The sequence below is a fragment of the Ovis canadensis genome, chromosome 6, assembly GCF_042477335.2.
Source record: "Ovis canadensis isolate MfBH-ARS-UI-01 breed Bighorn chromosome 6, ARS-UI_OviCan_v2, whole genome shotgun sequence".
In the NCBI taxonomy this organism is placed as follows: domain Eukaryota; kingdom Metazoa; phylum Chordata; class Mammalia; order Artiodactyla; family Bovidae; genus Ovis; species Ovis canadensis.
Window position 1 is genome coordinate 127,119,615 of NC_091250.1, and position 26,619 is coordinate 127,146,233.

A 26,619-nucleotide genomic window follows, 5' to 3' on the forward strand; every position below is an offset into this window, starting at 1 on the left:
GAGAGTTGGGAGAGCTAAGGCAGGTGAAGGGCAAGTCAGAGAAAGCATCCTTGAGGGAGGAACACAAGTTGACTTTGAAATGATGAGGGAGAAAATGTATCAATCTAGGGACTTCCCTGGTGGTCCAGTATTTAAGCCTCTACACTCTCAATGCAGAGGAGCCAGGTTCAAACCCTGGTCAGGGAACTAGATCTTGCAACCACCAACTAAGACCTGGTGCAGCCAATTTTTTTAAGTATCAACATAAAGGAGGCTGAGAAGAAAGAGAGAGAACCTTCTGGGCAGGCTTTCCAGAGCTGTCAGTCTAAACTCCATGGGGATCCCAAGGGAATCCTCAGAGCTGCCTCTACGCTGCTGTCCTTCACAGAGTGCTGTGGGTGACAATGTCGTCTTTCCAGGCAACTGAGCTGGGACCTAGCAGGAAGGAGAAATGGAGGTTCATGGCCCTGAATCAAGGAGAGAAACGGAGATGGAGGCAGAATGTGTCATGGAAAAAGCAGGGCTTTTGTTACCAGAGTTCACACTTGGACACGGCCAACATCTTAGCTTTGTGACCTTGGAAAAGGTGCTATGACATCTCATAGTTGTTGTAAGGATCGACTGAGAATAGAAACAAGCAGGACACTGCTGAAAAAACTTGTACAATGTGAGAGTTGCAAGTTAAGCTTTATTTGGGACAAAATGAGAACTGAAGCCCAGGAGACAGTGTTTCAGACAGCTCTGAGAAACTGCTCTGAGGAGGTGAGGGGAGGAGTTAGGACATATAAGGGTTTTGCAACAGAGTAAATAGTCAGAAACATCCAAAGATTACCTTTAATTAATCTGAAACCAGATATGTCAAGTTAAAGAATTAAGTGCTTTTCTATGTATGGGACGATGCAGGAGTCTGGGCTCACTGAAATCATTCCTTGGATATTCACCTCAGTTATCTGGGGTCAGTATCCTGTATCTTCACATCCTGAGTTTCCTCAGGGCTCACCATTGGGAGTGGCTGCAGTCTGACGGCCGTCAGATGGCAGGTATTCTTCTCCTTCCTGAGTTCCCTCAGGGCTCACCAGCTCACCCTGATGATGGTGACATCCTTGTTTACTAATACAGCAGGAAATACTTTATTTCTTGAAATATTCCATTTCTCACCAGTAAGGACTCAATAAATGTTCGCTCTCTTCTCTCACTTTCTCCAGGTTCCATATGCACTGAATATATCCCCTGCCCTGAAATGTACACACTCCAATGTGGCTGTATCTGGTGTATCTAGAGATAGGTCTTTAGGAGGTAATTAAGGTTAAATGAGATCATAAGGGCTGGATAGGGGGGCTGATCCAAAAGTGCCGTGGCCTTATAAAAGAGAAAGAGAGAGAAAGGTCTCTCCCTTTCTCCTTTGTGAGCAGACACAGGAAGAGGCAGCCATCTTCAACTACAGTTGGGTTCCCATGAGAACCTGACTATGCAGGCACCTTGATCTCAAGTTTTCAGCCTCTTGAGCTGGAATGTCAATTGTCAGTTGACATTGTCAATTGCTGGACTTCCCATGTAGTCCAGAGGTTAAGAGTCCACCTGCCAATGCAGGGGACACAGGTTCGATCCCTAGACTGGAAAGATCCCAAATGCCTTGGAGCAACTAAGCTTGAGCACCACAGCTGCTGAAGCCAGTACATGTAAAGCTCATGCTCCGTAACAAGAGAAGCCGCCTCAGTGAGAAGCCCGTGCGTTGCACCTAGAGAGTAGGCCATGCCTGTCACAACTAGAGCAAGCCAGCACACAGCAGCGAAAACCCAGTAGAGCCAAAAATAAATTAATAAAGAAAAAATTTTTTTAATTCTGTTGTTGAAGCCACTAGCTTATGAAATTTTGTTATGGCAGCCGAAGCCAACTAAAACAAGTCTCCATTAGAAACTTGCTCTTAACAGATCATCAAGTTCAGATCATAACTGCAATGACATCCAACGAATGGATTTCTGAAAGGGCAAAAGAAGTGAGTGTAATCATTAAACTTGAGCTAGCTTCAGGCTTGAGCATTTTCCAAAGGTAAACATGAAAGTGAAGGTCGTTCAGTCATTTCCTACTCTTTTCGACCCCACGACTGTATGTTCATGGAATTCTCCAGGCCAGAATACTGGAGTGGGTAGCCTTTCCTGTCTCCAGGGGATCTTCCAAACCCAGGGATCGAACCCAGGTCTCCCGCATTGCAGGCAGATTCATTGCCAGCTGAGCCACAGGGGAAGCTTCAATTCATTTGGTATTTGGCTGTGATGACTTCCAAAATAAAGACCCAATCTGGGTCAAGACTACAGATGATGCTTTCCTATCTGGTTGAACAGAAATGTTTTCTCCTTGTTTTTATTCTTACTGTTGCATGTGAAATGGAAATACACTTAGACTGTAAGAAAACAAGCAGTGGCCAGCATGGGGAGACAAGCATCAAGAGATGGGATGATGAGGGGAAAGGAGAAATATTCTCCTTCAAAGGAGAAAAATGAAAAGTCAAGGGCCCGGGATCCCAGGCACTAAGAAGTGTGAACTGATCCAACAGATGAATGGGATGTGACTGTGGGACCATACCACTGTCAGTGTGTTCTCTATAAAGTGCCGTGTTGGACACGGGCAAATACTGTTTTCCAATTCCAAAGCCTGCACAGGCTGACATGTAGCAGCTCAGTGAGGACCTCATTTGAATCTCACCACAGCCTACAGAGGCGAGCACAGCAGAGAGGTATCCTGTCCTCAGGGATGGAACTATGGTTGGAAATATTTAAATGAGGTTCCCATGGCTAATATGGCTGCCAGGGTGGCTTGGTGGTAAAGAATCTGCCTGCCAAGCAGGATGTGTGGGTTGGATCCCTGGGTTGGGAAGATCCCCCCACCCCCCGCAAGAAGGAAATGGCAATCCACTCCCAGTATTCTTGCCTGGGAAATTCCATGGACAGAGGGGCCTGGCAGGATACAACCCATGGGGTCGCAAAGGGTCAGACGCAACTTAGCAACTAAATCACCACCACCCCTGGCTGGCAAGTGTAGAGGCAGTGGCCAGGCCCTGCTTTTCTGATTTCAGAATCAGCATCCTTTGCACGGCAAATGTTAAACTTTGCTCTACCTTGTTGTCTGATCTTGATCTGATTTTCTGAATCGAAAGTTTTCTCCATGCTCCATCCCATTTTCCAACCTATATTCTCCTCCCTCCAAGTCACTCGACAGCTTCTTCTAGCACAGAAAGTAATTTTGGTGGAACATGAGCATCACAAGATGAGAAGCATGTAATGCGGGCCGGGTTGGTAAAAGTCCATCGTATAGTGTAATTGCTTTCTTCCTTGATGCTTATTCACAGTGATCACCATAGTAGTGGGCTGACCAAAAGGTTCATTCAGATTTTTCTGTAAGATGTTATAGAAAAACCTGAACAAAACTTTTGGCCAGCCCAACATATGACCAAGCAGGGAGAGCCGTTATTAGGATCCCCATTTTGTAGCTGGGAAAAGTAAGACACAGAAAAACTAAGGACAGAAGTATCCAGTGACGTGTGCTAAACATCAAGTAAGTGAAAAAAAAGTGAAAACGCTGGTCATTCAGTGGTGTCTGACGCTTCAGGACCCTGTGGACTGTAGCCTGCCAGGCTCCCCTGTCCATGGAATTCTCCAGGCAGAGTCTCCAGTTTCCGTGGTGGCTTTGAAGGTAAAGAATCTGCCTGCAACGTGGGAGACCCAGGTTTGATCCCTGTGTTGGGAAGATCCCCTGGAGAAGTGAATCACTAATCACTCCAGTATTCTTGCCTGGATGATTCCATAGACAGAGGAGCCTCATGGGCTACAGTCCATGGGGTCTCATGGTAAACATCAAGAGCCAGATTTCAAAGCTTTTTATCTGTCTTCACCTCCAAACAGGGGACAGAGCTCTGGTTTGACCACCAGGAAGTCCTTTGGTTCCATTCCATCCCCTCACCACCCATGTGGTCCTAGTTTAGACTTGTTACCCCTTGATTTGATCTCCTCCCTCTGTAAACCGAAGGGGCTGGGTGGCCTGGTCTCCAAGAACAATCTCTAAAGAAGTTTGTGAGAAAACACTCACCACTCGCCCTGAAGACTTGTCAAAGGTGCCCCCGGTTTTTCCCCAGCAAGAAACGTGAGACACCATTTCACTTGAATTTTACATTGTAGAGCAAATATCGTCTGGACTCTGCTGTTTCTCAAGTGCGATTCGGGGAGTGAGCCAACGGAGAGAGGAGGAGATTTGTTTTTGTTTGTGAGATTCACAAACCCTTCTTTCAGGCTCAGTCAAACCATTGGGAGGTCTGTGTAGGCCGCAGCATCTCCGCGTTGCGTGGGGCTGGCTGGTCTCTCTCTCCCCCTGCCTCTGCTCAAAGTCTGGGAAGATGCTTTGGAAATAAACCAGGAAATTACTTATCAATCTAAAGCCCCAAAGAGCTATGCGTCCTCCTCACTGCCAACAGGAAGAGGATTTCACAGGAAAGCTCCGCATCTGTGTGCAGTAGAGTTCAAAGACGCCAGCTGCCGGAAGGTCTTGCAAGGGATGTAAGTACAGCGTCCGCTCTTGCGATTCAAATGAACAACTATAGGCATTTTTTCTCCCAGAGATGAGTCTTTTTTGGCTCGGGTGGGTGTTTCTCTTTCTCTGTTCTACTCTGAGGGTGAGAGGGTGTTTACTGACCCGGACTTACTCAATGACACATCTCCTCTGAGGGCTGCTCCTGCAGAACCGAAGAAAGCAAGCAAAAGTCGTCAGAATCGGCTTTGCTGGCTTCATTTTGCAAAAAGCCCTGACTGGGTAGACATCCTCCCTCGTGGTTATAGATCCATAAACAACAGGAGTGTGAGCTGCATGTGTGCACTCGTGGGACAAACAGAAGGGGCTCCATTGCCTCCCCCGAAACACAAAATTGTCACCGCCTCTGAGCCTAAATAATTTGAGTGAAAGGCGTTCCCTTTGTGTTGTAGGCTTTTGAGTACAGGAGAAAGAAAACGTTAGCCCTTTTATTCTCCTGTGGAGATTGCCTTGTGGCAGTATAAGCTGTGTGCTCAATTTATGTTTGCAGACAAATGCTATACCACTGCGCTTATACCCCCCTCAATTTATTTTGGGCTAAGGGTACTGATTTATTAACTTTTATTTGTGTATTTACTTGTATTACTTATATTTTATTACTAAAATAAATAATAAATGCATTATTATTTATTTTATTAAATAAATGTGCCTGTCCCCACACGCAGCTGTAAGGGAGATAATACATTCATCGCAATATACGAGTGTAAATATCTAGATTGTGTTAGTAAAACTACGGGTTTGTATAAATGTAATTGCATGAATGGATCACGTAGTTTCATAAATAACACATGGCTTTCAATCAGACTGTGGTTAAGATCTGAGAAGTCATTGACAGAATGTAGTTCTTTTAAAAGAAATAGCTCTGTTCTGATGGGCCTTTTTCCATGAGTTCCCACAGCTTTCCCCGGGACCTCATGTGCTTTTCCAGGGTCCCTCATCAAGAACCCCATGGCTGCGGGAACATATGTGGTGCAGGGAGTCATGAGATGGACGGCTGCAAGCTTGGAATGTGAAAGGAAATTCTTCAAATATGGGGAACCGTGTACCGAGCCTTTGCCATGCATTTGGCACGCTGCTTGCCATGTGTCTCGTGGTCTGCGGAGCAGGTGGCTCTGGTGAAAAGCGGTGTGTTTGGAACCAGAGCACTTGGCAGCTTGTCCCCGGTTAGCCTCTGTGTGACCCACTGTCAGTTATCTAACTCGTCTGTGCCTCAATGTCCTGTCCATAAAATAAAGGTAATGACAGTGGAGAACCCAAGTTTGATACTTGGATCAAAGGAAGATCCCCTGGAGAAGGGAATGGCAACCCACCCCCGTATTCTTGCTTGGAAAATTCCATGGACGGGAGAGCCTGGCAGGCAATGGTCTATGGGGTCACAAAGAGTCGGGCATGACTGAGCGACTAACCTTAATTGATTGATTAATTAGCAGCATATGGAGAAGGCAATGACAACCCACTCCAGTACTCTTGCCTGGAAAATCCCATGGATGGAGGAGCCTGGTAGGCCGCAGTCCATGGGGTCGCCAAGAGTCGGGCATGACAGCGACTTCACTTCACTTTCACTTTCACTATTCATGTGAAGCTTGAGAATGAATGGAAGTAATGTTTTCGTCTGTCATACACGAGCTACTGTTTTGTTGTTGTTCAGTCTCTCAGTTGTGTCCAAATCTTTGTGACCCCATGGATTGTAGCCCACCAGGCTCCTCTGTCCATGGGATTCTACAGGCAAGGATACTGGGGTAGATAGATCCCTTCTCCAGAGGATCTTCCCAACCCAGGGATGGAACCCGGGTCTCATGCACTGCAGGCAGATTCTTTACCAGCTGAACCACCAGGGAAGCCCAGTGAAAGATGGTGATGGTTATCCTCTAGAAGGCTCTCCCTGTATGCCTATTAACTAAGGCAGGTCCCCAGGTCCCTGTGTTAATAGTTCTTCAGAGGGTTTGGATGCATCCAAGGTGAGCAGTTGTTGTCCTCAACATGTTTTGTAAACTGGACAACAATGGATCACCACATCTCATACAAACTTCACCTGAAGGAGGTGAAAAGTTCTGTTAAGGACAAGAGAGCTCTTTTCCCCATTCAAATTTATGGATTACCCTGTGGTCAGAATCAATGTTATTTCAGAGTTATTTACTGCCTTGTTTCTATCCCAGTGTTTTCCTCATGTCTTGGCACACGTCACCTTCTAAGCCGTGACCATCTGAACTGCTTGTCATCAACCCCTCTGATTGCATCAGTCTCTGATGATTAGCAGAAGATACATTTCTTTCCCTTTGGAGGCTTTCTGTCACAAGTCAGTACAACTTGGTGGAATTCACCACCATATTTGAGTAGCATGAGCTGTGTCCATAATATGAGAAAATGATTCAATCAGCTTTACACAGAGAACCAGCAACATGGAATGTTTACTGTGCTGAATAAAGTATCATCAGATCGATTCCTCTGGAGACTAAGGCAGCACAGAAAGATACAAGCAACCACAGGGGGATGTCATAACCCAGTCTGGGAGCTTCAGATGCCTCAGGAAGAGGCTGCAGAGGGGGAGAACAGGAACCACTGAACATTGAAAATAATTTCTGGTGATGGCAAACTTCAGGGTGTGAAGCGACGTATCTCTGTCCTTGTATTCTGGCTTCACCACTTTTTAACTCCAAGACTCGCTGGTGTGTCATCTCTCAAGAGTGTGCAACAGACATAAACATCTCAGCATAGAACCCAGCATAGTAGGTGCTCAACGAACAGGGGTTCCTTTCCTCTCCATTGTGGTCCATTCAAGCCGCAATTATTTATTGAGCACTTCAGTTCAGTTCAGTTCAGTTCAGTTAAGTCGCTCAGTTGTGTCCGACTCTTTGAGATTCCATGAACCGCAGCACGCCGGGGCTACTTGTCCATCACCAACTCCCGGAGTCTATCCAAACTTCTGCCCATTGGGTCAGTGACGCCATCCAACCATCTCATCCTCTGTCATCCCCTTCTCCTCCTGCCCTCAATCTTTCCCAGCATCAGGGTCTTTTCCAGTGAGTCAGCTCTTTGCATCAGGTGGCCAAAGTATTGGAGTTTCAGCTTCAACATCAGTCTTTCCAATGAACACCCAGGACTGATGTCCTTTAGGATGGACTGGTTGGATCGCCTATTGAGCACTTACTATGTGCCAAGTATTATTGTAGATAGAACAGTAAACAAGAGCCTACGCTTTTGCCTCCCTATCTTTAGATGAGGAGACGACAGAACTACAAATCATAATGTAATTTGGGAAACTGAAAAGTGCTATGAAAAAAATAAAATCTGATCACGAGACAGAGTGACTAGCAAGGGCAGAAATGGGGCTATTTCTTCACCTAAGGTGGTCAGGCATTGCCTCACTGAGGAAGTGGTAGTTAGGACAGTCTGGAATCACAAGGAAAACACCAAAGCCATGTTAGGCCACTAACTCACCACGCGACACCAGACAAGTCACTGAAACTTGTTAGGTCTGGGCTTCATGACCTACAAACTGCAGAGCTGGAGGAAACCTAGTTAGTCCTGAAAGTCTGTTTAGTCGTTTCCTTTGCCTGTCTTGGAATCCTATGCCATGAGTAATTGTATGGGGGGAAAAAAAGTCATTGAACTAAACTATACAACAGTTATTTCATTCTTTCATCCCATCTCCTGGGGATTTTTTCAAAAAGTTTTTCCTAACATAGATAAATGAGTAGGTCCTCAATGAATGAAGATTAATTAATGATTCTTTTCGTAAAGCTCAAATCATCACAATTCCTAGGGATTACATTGCTGGAAAAGACAAGAACCACCGTATGGCAGATTTTTAGGGATGAATTGTGTAGCTTCCCAATGACTTCATGTGTGGCTTCAAGTCTGAAATCGCACATATGTCAGTGCAGCCAAGACGCGAAGCTGCCAGAAGTTGGTTGATCCAACGCTCTACTAGCCAAGAGTCATGTGCATGGCTTTAAAAAACAATGCCTGGTCTGAAACATTTCCTTTCTTAAAATGGTGCAGCAGACCTCCTGTGGGGCTGAGACGGCATCCATCCAAAGCGAAGGTCACAGTGCAGATAACCTGTACCCGAGGAGTCATTGTCTCTAAATTCGCCAAATATTTGTGGCCATAGTATTCTTGGCTGTAGTGATCCAGATGACTGTCTAATTACTCCACTTTACTGTGAGCACCACGGGATAAACCCCAATCATGGGTCAACGGCTTAGAACGAGAGTTTTGTGTTCATAGCTAAAATGTACAGGTCAATATTTTCAATTCTCAAACGCTGATATTTGGCGCTCAATTTATAAAATTGTGATCTGTCCAAATTGCAAACACATTTTTAAAAGTTGTTTTGAAGACACAGTCCAATATTAGAAAATCCAGAGTTAGAATCAAAAGGCTGAAGTATTAGAGCAAAGAGGATGAGACTGGGACATTGGAGTTAATTAACCGGTAGAGAGAGAGAAAGTCGCTCAGTCGTGTCCAACTCTTTGTGACCCCATGGACTATACAGTCTATGGAATTCTCCAGGCCAGAATACTGGAGTGGGTAGCTTTTCCCTTCTCCAAAGGATCTTCCCAACTCAGGCAGCGAACCCAAGTCTCCTGCATTGCAGGCAGATTCTTTACCCGCTGAGCCACAGGCAAGCCCTTGTAGCAGAGAGAGTTGTGGGCAACTTTGTGATGTTCCTTGAAGCTCTAAAATGATCGTAAGCAGGGAACTGCTCTCCAGTAGGGAGAGCAATGGGGTAGGGAACTACTACTGTGCACTTACTTTTCTCAAATTAATTTTTATTGCAGGGTAGTTATTTTACAATGCTGTGTTAATATCTGCTGTACAGCAACGTGAATCAGCTATACATGTACATATATCCCCTCTTTTTTGGATTTCTTTCTCATTTAGGTCTCCATGGAGCACTGAGTAGAGTTCCCTGAGCTATAAAGTAGGTTCTCGTTAATTATCTATTTTACGTTGTTGTTTAGTCACTAAGTCTTAACTGACTCTTTTGTGACCCTATGAACTATAGCCTGCCAGGCTCCTCTGTCCATGGGATTTCCCAGGCAAGAATACCATAGTGGGTTGCCATTTCCTTCTTTAGAGGATCTTTCTGACACAGGGATCGAACTGGCATCTCCTACCTTGACAGATGGGCTCCTTACCACTGAGCAACCAGGGAAACCCTATCTATTTTATACAGATTTAAAATGTCAATAGTGTATATGGGGCTTCCCAGGTGGTGCCAGTGATAAAGAATCCACCTGCCAATGCCGGAGATGCAAGAGACAAGGGTTTGATCCCTGGGTCAGGAAAATCCTCTGGAGTAGGGAAATGGCATTCCACTCATATTCTTGCCGGGAAAATTCCATGGGCAAAGGAGCCTGGCAGACTACAGTTCATGGAGTTGCAAACAGTCAGACAACTGAGTGACTGAGCACGCATGCACACACGCAAACACACACGCACCCACACAATTGTGATTATGTGTCAATGCCAATCTCCTACTTCATCCCACCCTCCCTTCACCTCCTTGTGCACTTATGTTTAATGCGAATGATATTTCAGCCTTTTACGTACATTAGCTCCTTGCCACGATCCTACCGTAGTGTGGCTTTGTCTCTGCTTACTTTACAGATGAGACTCTGAGACACAGCATCGTTGAGTAACAGTAGTTAAGTTCATCAGCCAGTAAATGGTGGAACTACGACTTGAATCTAGGGCTGCCTTAGTCCGCAGCCAATCAGCATGCCACTTGACTACTCTGCTTCAGAAAGATAAAGGACTTTTTAATTCCCACATGCACTACACATCCTATTTAAGTTAAAAACAGAATTTACTGCAAGTTTTTAAACGTTGAAATGGCCACCTGAGGGAAGAGGCAGAGGATTTGTCTTCTTTGGAGGTCTATTAAAACCAGATCAGTTAGCATATACATCTGGTATGACTCCAGTGTGGTCCTTTCCCAAGGTGAAAAGATAACAAAATGATTTCCCAAGTTTCCTTCTCGTTTTCCCATCAGAAGATGAACTCTATCACTGCAAGGCAGAAATGGGGCTGACGGGTTTAGTCCCCACTTCCTACTCTCCCTCTCCTGCTCCATGCCAATCGCTTTGGCTGAAGGGATGGCTAGACTTTCTGGAAGAACTGTAGCCACTCAGTCACTGCTAGTCCTTTTCCCACAATTAGGGACAGATCTCAGCTCTCTCCTACTTTGTGCCCAACTAAATGAACACCATTCCAATGAATCTATTACCTAATTTGAGCCTGTACTTCCAATGCTTCAGAACTATAAATCAAGACCAAAGTTGGAACATTGTTGGAAAGCAAGACTGTCTTTTAAAATTCTAGCTATTATGTATATTGGGTAGGATTGCATTTGTGAGTATTATAAAACCCAGTTTTTTTCACATGGAAGAGGTTTGTTTTTCTCACATAAGAAGAAGCTGAGAAGTAGGGGATCAAAAGATGGTATAACATTCACTCATCACCAAGAAACCAGGATCCTTTTATATTCCTGTTTCATCAGTGTTAGCAGGTGGCTTTCATCTTCCTGAGAGCAAGATGGCTGCTGCAGCTCCAGGCATTGAAAGCATATCCCAGACAAGAAAGCAAAAACCTTCTTGTCAAACTTTGGCTTTTATTTGGGAAGGAAAACCCTCTTCTGGGACTTTTGTACTGTTTCCAGTCTTCCATGTAGAAAAAAGGCAGGGGAGAAGTGGATTAGGATGGGTTGCAAGTGAGCCAACCTAGAGTATTTGTCAAAATATGCTATAACTATGTTTGTAATTTGATACTACATTACATAAAAAATTTTAGCTGCATCTATTTTAGTACTCCATTGGAAGCATGAAAATAGTTTTTGAAAAAAAGTGGTAAGAAGTAGGTGGGGACAGCATTCTATCTGAAGTACTACAAAGTAATGGAAAGAAGTGGATTGGATGTCAGACCAAAGTGTGAATCCCAGCTCAGTAAATAGTTAGATGTGGAATGTCTCTGGACCTCAATTTCTTTTATTCAAAATAAGAGTAATAATAGCTACCCATAGGATTGAATTAGAATTAAATTAAATAATATATAAAGAGTCTGACAGGTAATAGACATTCAAGAAATAACCGTTCTCTTCTCTTTTGCTTTGCACCTTTTATTCTGCAAGTGCAAAAACCTTTATAAAACCCAACTCAGCCAAGAGCTGACAGTTGAAGTCTCAATCCTTTGATCGCAAGAAATTAGAACAAAGCCGCTGAATGGTGTGTAGGCTTTCTCGATGAACACACGCCAAGATTCTTTCATTTGGGGCTTCATCACATTATCTTAGCAAACCAGACAAAAATGTCTAAGCAATTTTGTTTTTCAAGCTGCTTCGTTTGCTTCAAAGTGCCATCTGCTTGTGACATGTTACAGAACCGAGTCAATAGAGCCATTTGGTGACCTTTTAAAAAGTGACTTCAGTGTTTGTTACCAAGGGATATGGTTCCTAGAATTTGTGCAGTTTGTTCTGTGTTGTTGAGATGTGAACTAAAACCTTCACAGAGACGTTCAGCTGTTTCAATACATTATCTTCATCTTACCCCAGGAAGCCAGGTTTTAAATTGACTTTCTTTCCGTTTTAATTATCTGCCCATGTCACTCCAACCTTTCCAGTCAAAGATGGATGATTAGAGCTTATCACCTCATAGTCACCGCTGTGAAATTAAAACGAGGAAACGAAACAAACCGAAAAGAGCTCACAGATTTGCAGAGCCGGAATCTAGCCATCAGCCAAAGTCTGATTTCTGCACTATTTTAAGGCAGGGAAAAATGAGAGAATGCAATTTGAAGCCACAGGTTCTTGTTCATATATGAATTCTGTGACTTTTAACAATCTATTTAAACTTATTTTTTGGATTCTTAGCTGGAAAAACAAAAAAAGTGAACATGCTTGCCCCTCCTATCTCACCTGTTGATAAGAAGATCAAATAGCAACGTGCTAGTTGTTGTTATTTAGTCACTCCGTTGTGTCCTACTCTGTGACCTCGTGGACTGTAGACCACCAGGCTCCTCTGTCCATGGTATTTCCCAGGTGAGAGTACTGGAGTGGGTTGCCATTTCCTTCTCCAGGTGGGAGAAAACCCACATCTCCTGCATTGCAGGCAGATTCTTTAGCATCTGAGCCACCAGGGAGAGAACCATGTCCACACGTTGGGTCGCCTGGCCCCATAGTAGCTGTGCTTATACTCGAAGACCCCAGTCTTTATTGGAAATGTCCTCCTGAAAAGTTTTCCTGGAAACACTCTTTTCAAACCCTCCTGACACTGATTACTCAGTCCATAGAGCCTCAAAACCAGAACAGAAACCATGGAGACCCTCCACTGTCCTTATATGTTCCTTGCCCTATTTAGATATTTCTGCAGACACCTCCCCCAAGCCTCTCACCCTTAATTAGGTCAGCCTCTAATTTCTAGCTGGTCTTGGCTAGAACACTCTAGAAACCAAGGAGATCTGGGAAATTTTTCACAAGGTTTGGGCCTTCCCTTTGATGTAGTTAGGAAATAGTCATCACCACCTACTCCCAAGCACAGGATGGCTGGACATACATAGATGCTTTTAGGGAGTAACCTCTGAAAAGTAGGTTTGCCCCCTTCACCCCTTCTGGTATAGTTCAGTCACTAAGTCATCTCCTCTTGGGGTCTACAATATGCCATTAACCAACAAATTTTGTTTTCCTTAGAAGAACAGAGAGGCATGGTGGTTAGAGGTGGGTCACGGGAGCCAGGTCAAGGTTATTTCAAGGGCAGAAAGAGACTTGTGCCTTAGTACAGGCTGAGAGCAACCAGCCAGTGGTGGAGGTTGAAGATACAAGAGAATGAGAGAAGGTCATCCAGGTGAAGTGAAAGGTGGGTTCAAACAACCACCCCTGAAAGGCTTTGCTGTTGCAGTTGTTCAATCACTAAGTTGTGTCTGACTCTTTGCAACCCTACGGACGATAGTATGCTAGGCTTCCCTGTCCTTCACTATGTCCAAGAGTTTGCTCAGATTTATGTCCACTGAGTCGGTGATGCCATCCAACCCTCTCATCCTCTGCCACCCTCTTCTCTCCCTGCCTTCAATCTTTTCCAGCATCAGGGTCTTTTCCAGTGAGTCGGCTCTTTGCATCAGGTGGCCAAGTAGTGGAGCTTCAGCTTCAGCATCAGTCCTTCCAATAGATATTCAGGGTTGATTTCCTTTAGGATTAACTGGGAAAGGCTTGGGCTTGAACAATCATGAGTCCTGAGTCACACCTGTGTCCACTGAGACAGGCAGGAAGCAAGAGAGGATAGATGGGAATGTGAATACATTAGGAAGGTCCTGTGTGTGTATGTGTGTGTGTGTGTGTGCATGCGCGTGCACGCACATGTGCATGCACGTAGTCTCATCAGTAGTGTCTGACTCTTTGTGACCCCATGGACTGTAGACCACCAAGCTTCTCTGTGCATGGGATTTTCCCAGCAAGAATACTGGAGTGGGTTGCCATGCCCTTCTCCAGGGGATCTTCCTGACTCAGGGATCAAATCTTGGTCTCCTGCATTGCAGGTAGATTCTTTACCACTGAGCCACCAGGGAAGCCCAAATTAAGGATAGGAGGGAAATTGAAGGAATCATGATGATACTCTTTGTTCTTCTCTAGAAGGTTGGAACTGGGACCATTGCTTAAGATCAGGACAGTGAGCTAGCTAAGTGTGTATTGCAAGCATCCAGACAAGTTATTGTAAGAAAGTAAATAAGCACTAAAAAAAAAAATTATAGTCCCTTCTTTCCTCTTGGCAGGTTGAAATTGATAGCAAATGTTTGTCTACAAAAGGCCTTGTATAAAAATAGCCACGAGGACACCACCCATATATTCTGCATTCTAAGTGAAACACGTGAACCTTCCCTAAACTTTTAAACTAGGAACTATAAAGACCTCTCTAAACTCATCTCAGTTTTAGAAATAACTTGGACCAAGTGCAGCTTGTGTCAGAGAGGCCCTGTGACCACACGTATTCTCTCTCCGTGACCCGCGAGTCTGGAGAACGTTCTGGAACTTATCCAGCAAAGAGGTGCGTGCAGGAGGAGACGTGCTCTCTTGAAGCTTTGGATTTTAGTGCTGTGAAAATTGCTGCCGACATGACAAACGAGAGGGGGATAATTTAAAACACGGGCTGTTCGCCTGTTTGGCCTTTGAAGATCTTAATAAGCATCAGCTTTCCCGAGCCAGATCAGGTTCTTTGCTCCCAAACGTTTCAGATTTAGACTGTCTCCCTCGGATTATTTAAAATCGTAAGGGTTAGTTAGGGGAAGTTTTGTGCTCAGACTTGAGGGGCAGCTGGTGGAAGAAATGGAGCAGGCAGTGGCCTCTGCTGGGAGCTCTGGCTTCTCCTTTCCTGACCCGCCCTCCCCTCACCCACATTATGATGGGAAGAGCACAGACAAGAGAGAACCAGGTCTAGACTCAGCCAGGGTTTCAGAAATCCCAGGAGAATTCTCTCGTGAGGACAAGGGAAGGAGTTTCGGGTTTCTTGAGCAGTGATTTCCTCAGCCTCTCTCTTTGTCTCTCTGTCCCTCCATCTCAGTCTCCTTCTCTCTCCCCCCCCCTCCTCTTTTTCCCTTTCTCTATTCCCCTCTCTTTCATCTCTTTTTAGAATTTCTGTTTAATTTGTTTTTGGCTGTGCTGGGTCTTTGTGCCGTGATGGTTTCCTCCAGTGCGCAGGCGTCTCATTATGGCGGCCTCTCTTGTTGCGGAAACACGGCCTCGCCGGGCCCTCCGGCTTCAGTAGCTGAGGCTCACAGCCTCAGCAGTTGCCCTCCCCCAGGCTCCAGAGCACAGGCTCAGTAGTTGTGAGGCATGGGCTTAGTCGCTGTGTGGCACGGGGAATCTTCCCGGATCAGAGTTTGAACCCATGTCCCCTGTATTGGCAAATGGACCCTCCACCCTCCCATCACTGAGCCACCAGAGGAGCCCCTCTTTCATCTCATTGTAACGAATTACTGGTCTCTCTGGCTTGCCTGTTAGCTTCTGCGGTAGCTCAGATGGTAAAGAATCTACCCACAATGCAGGAGACCTGGGTTCAATCCCTGGGTCAGGGAGATCCCCTGGAAAAGGCAATGGCCACCCACTCCAGCATTCTTGCCTGGGAAATCCCATGGACAGAGGAGCCTGGTGGGCTACAGTCCGTGGGGCTGCAAAGAGTCAGACCCAACTGAGCAGCTGACACTTGGCTTTGCCTGTTAGGACTTTTGGTTACCACAAAACCACTGGAGTCATAGGGAAACAGGATTAAGAATCTATAAAGGGCTGGCACTATTCTAGGCACTTGGGACAGACCTGTGATGAAAACAAACTCCCTCCTGGCGGAGCCCATTTGAGGCATAAACAAAGAAAACACAGGGGTGGGTGTGTGTGTGTGGGGGGGGGGGTGGGTGTGTGTGGGTGTGTGCCACAAGTGATAGGGACCATGAAGAAGAAAGTGAAGCAAGAGGGGGCAGGTGTGCTGTTTAGACAGATGGGTCAGAGAAGCTGGGGTCATGGAAAGCCACCATCTGAGCTGAGACTTGAAGGCAGAGGAATGAGCCCACCAGCACCTGGGCTGGGCTGTATGAGCAGGAGAGGAGGCAGGACTGATGATGCTTGGCTTGTTGCAGGAACATGAGGATGCCAGGTGACTGGAAAGAAGCACATGAGGTGGACACGTGAGGTTAGAAGGGAGTGGAGGTCCAGAGCATCTCAGACCTAGTGCTTTGAGCTTCATCCTGAGGGATGCTTGAAGCTCTTCCCGGGTTGTGAACAGGAGAGTGCTGACAGGTTCAGACTTAAGTTCCAAGACCACTAGGACCATTGTTCTGAAAATGGACTGTCGGGTGGCCAGGCTAGAGAGATGACATCATCCTCGCTCTGGCACTCAGTAGACTTGCCAGGACACTTGTGGTTTCAATGCCAATCGCAGGCTCCCTTGACAAACAATTCACAATAAAGTGGACATACACTGAAAGTCTGACAACCTTTACCTTACACATTACATCTTACATTAAGCCGTTCTGCCTAAGGACTGGAGAAGGAAATGGCAACCCACTCCAGTGTTCTTGCCTGGAGAATCCCAGGGAAGGCAGAGCCTGGTGGGCTGTTGTCTACGGGGTTGCTCAGAGTCGGACACGACTGAAGTGACTTAGCAGCCGCCTGAGGACAGACAGACCCCATCATAAGCCCAATCATAAAATGTAATGAAGTTGACTAAGGACATTCTATTTGTGGCATTTTATTTCACCAGCCAAAAAGCTTAAATACCAGACTGTTATGTTCAAACCCAGACCTAGAAGCCAAAGGAAAAAGCTGTCTGTTTGTTTTTGTTTTCCCTGGACCTGCCTTTGCTGGCAATGGGAGTAATCTCTGCAGAGAGCACGAAACGTGCCTGAGTCCCAGCCCAACCCACCAGGGTTCTGGGGTCCTTCTTCCGTGTTTGTGACCCAAGCACCAGCTCTAACAAAATCTTCCTTTGCTTGGCCTGTCTCTTTCCCTTGAGACTCCTCCACGGCCCACGTGGAGGGAGGCTGACTACAGAAACTGTATAATTAAAGACTTAGATGTGTGTAAGCATTCATGGGTCCCCATTAAATAGTGTTTATCAACATTGCTAGCTTTTTTAAAATTAACAATCATCGGAAAGACTGATGCTGAAGCTGAAGCTCCAATACTTTGGCCACTTGATGCAAAGAACTGATTCACTGGAATAGAGTGATACTGGGAAAGATGCAAGCCAAAAGGAGAAGAGGGTGGCAGAGGATGAGATGGTTGGATGGCATTGCTGACTCAATGGACATGAATTTGAGCAAACTATGGAAGGTAATGAAGGACAGGGAAGCCTGGCATACTGCAGTCCATGGGGTCATAAAGAGCCAGGCAGAATTTAGTGACTGAACAGGAATGGTTGCTTTATGGGGTGGTGTTAACTTCTTCTGTACAGCAAAGCAAATCAGCTCTATGTAGACATATAGCCCCTCTTTTTTAGATTCCTTTCCATGTAGGTCACCACAGAGCATTAAGTAAAGGTCCCTGTGTTGTACAGTAAGTTCTTGTTAATTATCTATTTTATGCATAGTATCAATAGTGCTAGCTTGAATTATTTCATCAACCTATACACATCCCTAAAACTCACCAGATGTTGTTCTAAATGCTCTGTACTCAGCAACCAAAAGCATGAATGAAAATACCTACCCTCAAGCATCTTACATCTTATGAGGAGAAAAGGTGATACAAAAATAAATAAGTAATCATGCAGTGTCAATGCAAAAAATGAACCATCTAAGAGTTGCAAGTCACATTTTATTCAGAGAACTTGCTAAGGACTATAGCCCAAGAGACAAACTCTCAGATAATTCTGAGGAACTGTTCAAAGAGGGAAAGAGGGAGCCAGGATATATAGGAGTTTTTGCTGTAATCAAACATCAAAAGATTACTGCTAATCACAAACAAACAACTTAATGATTTTACTGCTCTCCTATGTACTGGAAGATGCAAGTGTCTGTCCTCATTGAAACCTGTTTTGAGCTACGCATCTTAACTGTCTAGGGCCAGAGGCCTGTTTTTCTCCATGCTGAATCCTCTCAGGGTGTGCCGTCTGTGGTGGCTGAAATGGCTGAGAGCTTATTGACCACAACATCCTCTGTTTACAGGAATGGCAGGCAACCTTCTTTGTTTACTGAAGTGGCAGGCCACATTTTTTGTCCACAATAGCATGTTAGATGATGACACATGTGATGGAGAAAATAAAGTTTAAAAGGGTATGGAATAGATGGATTTGCAATTTTTAGAATAATGGTCCAGAGAGGCTTCATTGACCAACTGCAGCTTGAGAGCAGATCGTTAAAAAGTGGTAGAAAATGATGATACAAGTGCAGATATAGGTGTAGACGTCAATGTAAGCGTTGGTGTAGGTATTGGTATAGATGGAGTTACAGGTAAGTACAGATGATAATCGTAGAGAATAAATGTAAAAAACTAATAAACAGAAACCTCAATTAAATAAAATTAGGAGACTAGAAGGGGACGCTCTCATGCCCTGCGATTAAAGACTCCTCTTCCTTCCTGGCAAGGGCTCAGCCAGTTAAAAGCCACCGACTCTTTACCAGAGCCCTCCCAACTTCCTCTTCCTCTGACCTGTAGACTCATACAGAGGGAAGTCAGAAAGAGAAAAGCAAATATCATATATTAACACATATATGTGGAATCCAGAAAAATGGTACAGATGAACCTATTCACAGAGCAGGAATAGAGACACAAACATAGAGAACAAACATTTGGGCATCAAAGAGGGACAGGGAGGTGGAATGAGTTGGGAGATTGGGATTGGCCTATATACACTACTATGTATGGAACAGACAACTGATGAGAACCTACTCAATGTCCTGGGCTGACCTAAATGGGAAAGAAATTTTTAAAAGAGGGGATATATGTATACAAATAGCTGACTCACTTTGCCACAGAGTAGAAACTAATGCAACGTTATAAAGCAACCATACTCCAGTAAAATTTTTTAAAAAGAAGAAAAAAGTTCTTCCCCCGCTGTACAGGGGCTTGCACACAGCTCAGTGTGGTTTTGCAGAGCACAAATTGCAATTTTCTGTTGATCCTGAATAAACCTTAGCTACTCAACAACAACAATAACATAACAGAAGATACCTTTATGGGTCTCATCACTTAGGAAATCCCAAGAGTTTTAGAAGCTCTGTGTCAGAACCTAATGGAAGACCAAATATACATATATCACAATATCACAATGACATAGAAATAGAGATGCAATAGAGATAGAGACAGAGACACACATCTGAGGGGAGTCTTTCCAGGCAGGAAGAAGAATGTAAGCAATCTTTCTGTGACAGGAATATGCTTCAGGAGCAGCACAGAGGCAGTATGGCTGGAGCCGCAATGAGTGAAGGAGAGAGAAGTACACTATGAGGTAACGTGGTGGAGAAGGGCAGACCTGTGGTTCATTTTAGGCCTTTCATTTCAATCTGGGAATCATAACAATATTTCTCTGTGAGTGGCTTCCCACTCACACAGCAAGAAGTGAAGTGAAGTCGCTCAGTCGTGTCCAACTCTTTGCGACCCCATGGACTGTAGCCTACAAGGCTCCTTGGTCTATGGGATTTTCTAGGCAAGAGTACTGGAGTGGGTTGCCATTCCCTTCTCCAGGAGATCTTCCTGACCCAGGGATAGAACCCGGGTCTCCCACATTGTAGCCAGTTGCTTTACTGTCTTAGCTACCAGGGAAGCGCAGGAGCAAGAAGTCCAGATCAATCACTAATTCAGGCAGGAGAATCTGTTGATAAGGGCAAAGGTGGCAGCCATAGAGATGCTGAGCAGTGGCGAGATGCTTGAGATAACATTAAGGAGACTCAGAAGGATTCATGGGTAAGAAGAGCATCAAAGGCTCTCCAAGTTATTTGGCCTGGACGTCTGAGTTTGTTATCAACTAGGTATCTGGAGAAGCAACAACAATTGGGGAGGCAGACATCAGGAGCTCCTTGTCGCACACGTTAGGGTCGTGGAATCTATTAGACACACACGTGTAGATGTCTAGGGGTGATTGGATGTGAGTCCAGAGTTCAGGAGGAAGCTCTGAATTCGAAATAGACATCTCAAGTCATGTGACTGGATGGGCTCACCAAGCGAGAGAATGTCGATAGAGAAGAGAAGGGATCTGAGGACTGAGCCTGGGTTTCTGCATTTATGGGTTAGGAGAAGTAGCAAACCCAGGAAGGGAGGCAATGAAAAACAAAGGACAAGAGGAAAACAAAGAGGCAGTGGCTCCTCAGGACAAGTTGGGAAAGAAAGGAAGAGCAGTAAGTCAAGCACCAAAAGGACTGAGCAGGGACCACTGATTTAGACACGTGGGACTGTTGATGACTTTGACAAAGGTGATTGTAGAGGAGTGGTGGGCTGAAGCCAGGCGGGGTAGGTTTGGGAGAGACTGTGAGGGCTGAAATTGTAGATAGGCGTAGAGATTATTTGGAAGGAATGATGCTAAAGCTGAAACTCCAGTACTTTGGCCACCTCATGCGAAGAGTTGACTCATTGGAAAAGACTTTGATGCTGGGAGGGATTGGGGGCAGGAGGAGAAGGGGACGACCAAGGATGAAAAGGCTGGATGGCATCACTGACTCGATGGACGCGAGTCTGAGTGAACTCCGGGAGTTGGTGATGGACAGGGAGGCCTGGCGTGCTGCGATTCATGGGGTCGCAAAGAGTCAGACACGACTGAGCGGCTGAACTGAACTGAACTGAACTGAACAAAAAAGAAGACCAGTGAAATGGGGCAGTGACTGGAGGGGAAATGTCTGAAGAAGCTAACACATGAGTAATGTACCTAGTATATAGAGTAATATATATTACTACATATATAAAATTTACTTTACATACTTCTATACATTATTATATGATTATATATGTATATATAACCACCCAGATAATTTCTATTTCTATACAATGTATGTTGTGTATTTATTACACTCCAACAGAAACTCTGAAGCCAGGGTAGGTGATGGATTTTCTAAGTAGATACAGAAGCCACTGAGAATTGTAACAGTGATGTTGGAGAGAGTGATGGGGCCAGGAGCCAACATATCCAAAAAGGAGGTATGCAGTATAGATTAGGAGATGACTGGCAGATGGCATGGATTAATGACATGAGACTCAGTGCTGGAGGGATACTATAAGGCAGGAGAATGAACGATCTGGAAAGAGCAGGAAGGAGCAAAGAGGTGACCCACTTCACCTCCAAGCCCAGTGGAATGAGGAGTGAGGTAGGAAGCAGCTACCATTTGAGTGGGTTTCAGTGACCTCAATGGAGACCTGGGCTTTGCTCAGAGCAAGGAAGTGAAAGGACATCCACAAAGGAGGAGGAGGATACAGAGGACTTTGCTGGTATGAGTGGAACTTGAGTTCCAAGGGAAACCAGAGAAGGACATCTGGCCTACCCCTGGAAGGAGTGGGAGCTGGGCTGCAGAAGTGAGTGAAGACACTCAGTCGTGTCCAACTCTTTGTGACCCCATGGACTGTAGCCTACTAGGCTCCTCCATCCATGGGATTTTCCAGGCAATAGTCCTGGAGTGGGTTGCCATTTCCTTCTCCAGGGGGTCTTACCAACCCAGGGATCAAACCTGGGTCTCCCGCATTGTAGACAGACGCTTTACTGTCTGAGCCACCAGGGCTGCAGAAGGGGCCATCAGAATTAGAGTCCATGGGATGAGTGATTACCTGGGACCATGAAGGACATGAAGTTGCATAAAGGATGTGATGAGGCTTCCCTGAGGGTCTCAAGGCAGAGTGGTGGTGAGTGAGGCTGGCGAGGAAAGAGAAGCAAGAACCTTGACAGATCCACAGAGGCTTGGAGCTGAGAGAGTGGGAAGCCTTATCTGAAGCACCCAGGAAGTTCTGAGATGCCTTCCTTTCTCCCAACATAGATTTTCATGAACCCTCTAGAGAGGCCCAGCTGAATTTGTAACCCTGGCTGAGATGTGAAAAGGCTGGGGAGGCAGGAAATTGGGCTGATGGGGTCGGCAGAGGCAGGTTATGGAGAACTGTGCATCATGTTGAAAACTTCAGCCTTTATCAAATAGACTTGGTCTTTGTGATGGAACAAGGGCCCTTATGAACATGATGGCTTTATTTCCTCTCCCACATAACTCTTTGGGGAGTGAGGGGTTTACCAGTTGTATATGTCAGTGTTCAACCAGAGAAACAGAACCAGTTGGAGGTAATATGTATTAAGAAATGTATTGTGAAACACTGGATTATGTGGTTGGGAAGATTGTCTGGAGAGTCTGAAATCTGTCAGGGAGACCTCCAGGAAAGGCAGACTAGAATTGTCAGGGATGAGCTGATGCTAAGGTCTATCTGTGGAATTTCTTCTTTCTCAGGGAAGCCCCAGCTCTGTGCTTAAGATCTTTAAACTGATTGATTCATGCCCACCCAGATTATCTAGGAAACCTTCCCTTACTTAAAGTCAACCAGTTACAGATTCTAATCACATCTACAAAATACCCTCTGTGCAACAGCTAGATGAGTGTTTGGTGAAAAACTGGAAACTGAACTGTAACCAAATTGATATATCAAACTGAGCATGACATTGGCATATTCCTTAAAATCTATAGATTTATTTTAGGGGTTCCTTCTGTAAACAAGAATTCATGGAGCATTATACGAAGAGGAGCAAGATGGTCCACCTTGTACTTCAGAAAAATCAGATTTTGGGGCTTAAGTGGTAAAAATTCTTAGGAAGGAATTTGAGCACACCATACTAAAAATAAAATATTACTTTCTCCAGTGTAAATCCATGTGAATTATGGTTGATCTCAGAGGGAAATAAAGCAAGTTGGAAAGAACCCCAAAGAAAAGTTATTCCAAATTTCTCTGGATATTTCAAGAAAGGTCAAATTTGCCCAGTGTGCAAAGATTTTTAAGCAATAGTTCAAAATTCCCATCTTCTGCTAAACTTATGACTAATGAATTGATGGATATTTATGGGCACCTAATCAGTATCAGGCATTCTAATGAAAATAGAGGAAAAATAATTAAATCAAAAAATTAAATAATGCCCTGAGAAGTAATTTCTCTGGAAAAGCTATTAGCTTGCACTCTCTCAACTTAAAGTGAGAGAAGACCCAATTCAAATGCTTCAAAGCAAAAAAAAAAAACAAAAAAACAAAAAAAAAAAACCTGGGGAGGAGGAATTCATGATGCATAAGTCTCGGGTAGATGTCCAACTTCAGGTTCGGTTGGATCCAGGTACTCTAAGGAATACAGACTGAACTCCTGTCCTTTCTGCATCTCTTAGTTCTGCTTTTCTCTGAGATGGTTTTGTGGTTGATCAGGTCTCTTGAGTCAGCAACAGTACCAGGCTCACATCTTAGAGCAGTCATCCCAGTGTTGAGTTTCCCTGGACTCGTGTAAGTCACTAGCACTTCCCCACCCCCACGAATGAATCACTGTGACCAGAGCAATGTAATAACCTGGAAAGGCTGGAACATGGGTGGAGGTAGAAAAAGGTCCCCCGTGGAAAATCAAGAGGCCCTTCCAGAAGCAGGAACAGATAGCGGGTAGACAGTAAAAAGCAGGGCTCTCTGTAGGAACATTACAACTCACAGTCCAGAAACCAGTGCCAGTCAGAAGAGAGCTGAGAATCCCACTGGGTGTCCTGCCCTAAGGACAGGCTCCTTTGAGGCTCTATTTCCTCATCTCCAAATAAGGGCTCATAACAACCCCTACTGTGTCTCATGGCTACAAGTGTTACTAAAAATCAAGCACAATCTATGCAAATATGCCTTGTAAATCATAAACCATTTGAAAATAAGATATGGAGAGAGCTTTATCCATGTGGTGGGGCTTAAGTTTGTATTGCAAAGGGGATGTGGGAAGAAAAAAAGCTAGCAGGAAAAAGTATCACTATCTGGGCAAAATTACCCACAAGTTGAGAGACTTGTTCTCTTCTATTAACATAGTCAATGCAGGTGATCCTTTACATTCAGAATTTTTATCTGAGAAAACAAATTGAAATAGTGAGGACTGGGCTTCCCAGGTAGTTCAGCGGTAAAGCATCTGCCTGCCAATGCAGGAGACATGGGTTTGATCCCTAAGTCAGAAAGATCCCCAGGAGGAGGAAATGGCCATCCACTCCTGTATTCTTGCCTGGAAAATTCCATGGTCAGAGGAGCCTGGCAGCCTACAGTCCATGGAGTTGTAAAAGTTTGGGCACGACTGAGCACACACACTAGTGAGAACTGTGGATTTGTTCCTTACTAGTGTATGACTTTGGAGAAGGCAATGGCACCCCACTCCAGTACTCTTGCCTGGAAAATCCCATGGGTGGAGGAGCCTGGTGGGCTGCAGCCCATGGGGTCACAAAGAATCAGACACGACTGAGCGACTTCACTTTCACTTTTCACTTTCATGCATTGGAGAAGGAAATGGCAACCCACTCCAGTGTTCTTGCCTGGAGAATCCCAGGGACGGGGGAGCCTGGTGGGCTGCCGTCTATGGGGTCGCACAGAGTTGGACACAACTGAAGCGACTTAGCAGCAGCAGCAGTGTATGACTTTGGGCAAGTTTTTAATCTCTCACTCTGTCAGTCTTCTCATCTGCAAAATGGGATCATAGTAGTACCTGCCTCATAGGATAACTATAAAGACTGAATGTGCCAGTACAGGTAAGGCACTGGGCATACACTCGTGTTCAATCATGTCCGACTCTTTGAGACCCCAGGGACTGTAGCCCAACAGGCTCCTCTGCCCATGGGATTTTTCCAGGCAAAAATACTGGAGTGGGCTGCCATTTCCTTCTCCAGGGGGCATATACAAAGTGTCTTAAAAATATCAGTAATTGTTAGTGGCCCTCAAAATCATCTGGATTAGTAGGTACTTTAATTCTCTTTTTTTTTTTCCTGGATTAAAAAGCTGATGCATAAAGAAATTGAGTAGATAAGGTAAGACTTGAACCCTGATCTTACAGACTTCAACTCTCAACTTCACCAGGGTCCCACACACACAGGCAGGGAGGGCGGGAGGCAAGAGACCACGGAGGGAAGGAGGGATAGGAGAAAGTATTCATGATGTCTAGATTATTGTCTGGACTTACTTTAAGCAGGAGTAAATCAGGTCTTCTAGAATATTTCTTTTTGCCTTGGATTGAATGATAGTGTTTGAACGGCTTTGTTAGAGAAAGTTTTCAGTTCAGTTCAGTTCAGTTGCTCAGTCATGTCTGACTCTGAGACCCCATGGACTGCAGCATGCCAGGCCTCCCTGTCCATCACCAACTCCCAGAGTTTACTCAAACTCATGTCCATTGACTCAGTGATGCCATCCAACCATCTCATCCTCTGTCTCATCCACATGGCATTTAAATGCTCTTCTGATCAAAATCCCTAGACTCCACTCCAGAGATGGAGAAACCCAGATCCATTTTCTCCCAGGAGACTGAAATTGCACATTCATCCCATCGCGGTCCATGCCATGTGTATCTCTGTATCTAGAGGCACTTACCTTACCTCATCTCATTCACTCCTCACCACAGTGGCCCAGCATGGATCCAACCTTCACGTCAGCCCCACAGGGCCGAAAAGGAAGGAGGGGCAGGCCCTGTAGATGAACGGAAACTTCTCTCCCAAGCCCAGTGCCCCTTCAGCTCCATTATACACATCTGACCCAGAAAGCCCCCCGGCCCAGGGGTGTGAGCCCTGCCTTGCACAGCCCACGAGTCCTGCGGGACCTCCCTGAGAGGCAGGCTCCTTCCCAGAGTGTGCACTGAGATCATGAGTCTCCCACGGAGGGGAGATTAGAGGGTATAATGGGAGAGGTGCCTGAGCCAGGAATTCCTTATGAAGTTGCTCTGTCTCCTTGTCAACATATGTCCTTTCTCCATCTCCTAGCAAGAAACTACAATAATTCTCATTCTTTAAAAAAAAAAAAAAAAGGCATTAAGGGCACATTCGAGAGGGATTTCAGCGAAAGCGCAGAGTGAGAGAAACCAGGAAGAGAGGTGAATGTCAAAGTCTGGGCACCTGCTAACCTCCAGCAAGTAGGGATCATATGTGAAAGTCGCTCAGTCATGTCCAACTCTTCACGACCCCATGGACTATGCAGTCCATGCAATTCTCCAGGCCAGAATACTGGAGTGGGCCTTTCCCTTCTCCAGGGGATCTTCCCAACCCAGGGGTGGAACCCAGGTCTCCCTCATTGCAGTCTGATTCTTTACCAGCTGAGCCACAAGGTGTCATAACAATGGCAGAAAAAGCTCAGAAATAAGACTGTGAGTTTGCCTGGAGACACAGTCTCCCTAACTGGACACTCATCCTTTGGGCCCACTCTGCAGGACTCTCCTACACTGTCTGCGAGAGGGCGGGAGGGAGCAGACCCTCTGAGAAAGCTAACATACGTTTTAGAACAGTGGGTTCCCAACCAGACCTTCCCCAGAATCACCTGGGAGCTTGTTAAAATGCAGACTCCCAAGCCCTACCCCTAAAGATCCTGCTTCTGAACCAGTGGGGTGGAGTCTGGGCATCTGTGGTTTTAAGAGGGCCCCCTGAAAATTCTGATGAG

At 45.2% G+C, this 26,619-nt stretch overlaps 1 protein-coding gene across 3 annotated transcripts in view; it reads left to right on the forward strand.

Annotated features, from left to right (window-relative positions):
• The window catches only part of C1QTNF7 (C1q and TNF related 7), a 126,147-nt gene that overhangs the window by 44,001 nt on the left and 55,527 nt on the right, over positions 1–26,619 (forward strand). Inside the window, exon 1 of one of the 3 annotated variants that reach the window (XM_069594715.1) lies at positions 2,667–4,526. The exons of the other annotated variants lie outside the window; for them this stretch is intronic. The gene's annotated coding sequence lies outside the window, so the exon portion shown is untranslated. Of the gene's footprint in view, positions 1–2,666; positions 4,527–26,619 lie in introns of those variants that run through there. 3 annotated transcript variants of the gene reach the window in all.